The sequence below is a fragment of the Trematomus bernacchii genome, unplaced genomic scaffold (genome assembly GCF_902827165.1).
Source record: "Trematomus bernacchii unplaced genomic scaffold, fTreBer1.1, whole genome shotgun sequence".
In the NCBI taxonomy this organism is placed as follows: domain Eukaryota; kingdom Metazoa; phylum Chordata; class Actinopteri; order Perciformes; family Nototheniidae; genus Trematomus; species Trematomus bernacchii.
In genome coordinates this window covers 18,014,554-18,018,048 of record NW_022988043.1, presented here as the reverse complement: position 1 = coordinate 18,018,048, position 3,495 = coordinate 18,014,554, and positions in this window count along the sequence as shown.

Sequence of the window (3,495 nt, the reverse complement as noted above, 5' to 3'; positions counted from 1 at the left end):
TCAACATGCTGAGAAGAAGCGGATCAACTTAACAGCCCACTGTTTACCGAGTCATTTCAACTGCATGACGCCTTTTCATTCCCACACATGTAAATCAGTCCATTGATGTGGGGTGTGGCTGTATTTTGAGCTAAAGTCAGCCTCTTATGGCGCGTTTCCACTACACGGCCTCGCTCGGCCTCGCTCGGCCCCGCTCGGTATGGCTGGGCCTCGTTAGGACTGGCTCACTTTATGGCGCATTTCCATTACAGTTTAGGAACTGGGGTAGTATCTATAGTAATGCAGTGTAGGCGGAGCCGTGACGTCATCTTCAATGAGAACCCCAGAAAAAAAACAACACAGCCGTTAGCTGTTAGCACTCAGAGCTCACAGCTCCTCATATATGTTCAGAAACTAGACAAAAGTTAAACAAGTACAAACCACAGACTGCCTGTGTCATGGCGAATACAGTCGCTGCTTTATTTATGTCTGTATAGGCCGTTGTTGTGAGTGTGGACGGGTCGGAGCATATACTGCGTTAGCTTAGCCAATCTCCATTTAGAACACACGCATTTTAAAAGGTTTTTCGCCTGCCGTCTGTCTGCAGACTTGTCAAAGCATTAATTCATGGTTTTTACTAACCAGTATCAGTATGTTGTTACTTCGGCATCATTTTGAAACGTGTATTACAATTAAATCACGGTCAAATATGTCCATCTTGTTGTAGTTGTAGCCCCCTTGCCAGCGATGCTCTCTCTAGTTTAGCATACTCAGCCCGACTCAGCCTCGTTGTCTCTGGCCCTAGACCCGCAATTTTATGAGGCCAGAAAAACTGTGAATTAGGACCCGCCGGCCGGTACTAGGCCAAGTGGAAACGTAACCAAAGACGGGCCGCTGACGTCACAGCCCTCTTAAACCGTGCTCCGCGCTGTAGTGGAAACGCGCCATTAGAGATGTCCCACCCCTTAGCCTATCACATACAATGTGTTGGGGCGCTAGCCAATAGAAGCGCGAGTGTTTCAGTGATGTCATTGTGTTACGGAAGTAAACAAAAGATTCCAATGGAGGTGTTTCAGGCTTATGCAGACCATTTACAGACACAAAAAACAATATAACACTCTACAGGAAAGGGAAAAAACACAAAAAGCATAATAGGGCCCCCAAATGATACTAAGTACTGAATATAAAGTTGCATAAGAGTGTTCTTCTGTTGGAACTCTTAAAACCTAACTATATGTACATGCTACAATCTATATATGATTTACTCGATGGTAAGAAGTACGCAGAGGGAGAAAGAGATCTCTTGGCTGTATAGCTAATGTCACATTTTTAAACCCGAAATATTAACAGTGTGCCGTGGATCAAAGTGAAATACCATCCATAAACCTTGGACCAGATCAGGGAACAAAAACATGCATTTTTTAAAGTTTAATTAATGAGTACATTTGCTCGTTCATTACTGGTTCATCGTCTGGATTTCCTGACACTCTACCCATTAGATTGAAGTATTTCCTGTTTACTCATTTCAGCCTGATGATAGTGCTTGAAGCAAAGTAATCAGAAAAATAATTAGGATGTATCCTCTGGGGAAACATTAATGTACACGCAGCAAATGTAATGGCAATCTGGCCAAAGGTTACGGAGAGGTCTTCTGAAACAAAGTGTTAAAGAGATTGACTCGGGAAAAACGGATCTTTAAAGTCCTATTGCCAAGAGAACAGAAACAATTGCGTTGACACAACTAATGGGTTCATAGACAAATTGATTTCCACTCATTTTGATTGATTTAAAAAAAAGCAGTTATCATGTGGCAGAAGGTGCTAATGTACAACTGACCGCATAACAAACAGCAGCTGCTCCTCACACTCCCCTCCCCCCATCACCGTATTCACCATTATCCACCATCTCTCCACAATGTGCGTGGGGTTTCTAACATGCATCTGCTCTCTCTTACTTTAACCACTTTTAATTATTTTCACAGTTTTCTGAGCAACATTTTGCTTGAGCTATGCATACACTTTTGCTTTGCTTGTACAATAAACTGCTGGCATCAATAGTAAAATTACCAATAAAATCCTCTATATGGATCATTTCAAAATGTTCCATGAGGACATCTTTTGTTATTGCCATTGCAGAATCAGTGACATGTTATCAGTGACATGTTATCAGTGACATGTTATCAGTGACATGTTATCAATGCTAGCACTGCTAAAATGTCCTCCATTTTATTTGTTTGGGTTGATTTGATTTGTCTGTGTACAGACCCTGTATGGCATGCAGGGTCTTTTCAATTTACATTTTTTATTTGATTTATAATTCATAACTTATGGCTCACTTAAAAGCAGGTATATTTGTGATTGAAACATTCATATGAAGTTTTGTTTTAATGCATGTCTCGATTAATATCATGATAATAGATATAGATAGCAATAGCATATGAATATAGCATAGGTTTGTTATGATGTGGTGTAAATCAGATATTAACACATAAAGCCCTAGATTACTTAACAGGACACTATCTTGCTATTCCAAAATGGTGACGGTTAAAATGTAAAGATTGAAAAACGCCAGAAAAGCTAACAAAGAAGACTGTGAGCTATTTAACATAGATGAAAACCATGCTGGATTAAAAACACTTCAAGCTTTTCAAATGTTTAGTAAAGAGGGAAATGAACTATTCAAGGATACACATGATGCGTGTTGTTGAAGAACACTGAATGTTAACAAATTTTTTTGTTTACAAGACAACTCCGCAAGGCCTCTTTAGGCTTTGTCTGCTAATGTTCATCCATCCAAACAACATGAATTCAAGGCCTATGAAGGAAAACCCAAAATTATAGCCCATGTAAGGGTGGATTCACAACTAAGAGATTTAAAAACAGACACACACAAAATACAAAACGTGTATTAAATCCTGTTTAAGTTCTAATCCTACATTAACTATTAGTGTAGAGAGGTGGAAATGAGGCTTGGAAAACAAGAGAGGTGGTCAGAAAGAGTAAGAACACAAAAGCACACGCACACTCTTTCTCTCAGCTCTTATCAGGACCTCACACCCATGGTTGTCCAGTGTGTAACGGGGAGCGTTCCTAAACCACATTCCTCAGTCCAGATGGCTTGTTCTGACTCCATGGAAACCTCACACTTCAAATCCCAGCGACACTCTGCCAGCAGCCCAGAGGAGAGACGCTCACATCGACACTCTGTCTTTGAGCCTCTGGACGTTTTTATAAGCCCTCCGCCGTTTGTTTGTGATCTCACCTACAACCTTTGTGTCTTTTCTGTGACACTTTTTATTCGCATATGTGAAAGGGAGACTGTGGTGTAACATTTAACAGAAATGCGTCAGCGGAGGCCTTAACAGAGAGCTTTCTGGCTGAGTATCAAAACTCTGACTTTTGCCTTTCACATGAGACTAAGATGTTTTGTAATCAACAACAGGAACCTTCCATAGAGTCATACTGTTTCTTTCTGTTTAATACAAGATTAATATCCACCCTAACTTGCCCTACATAT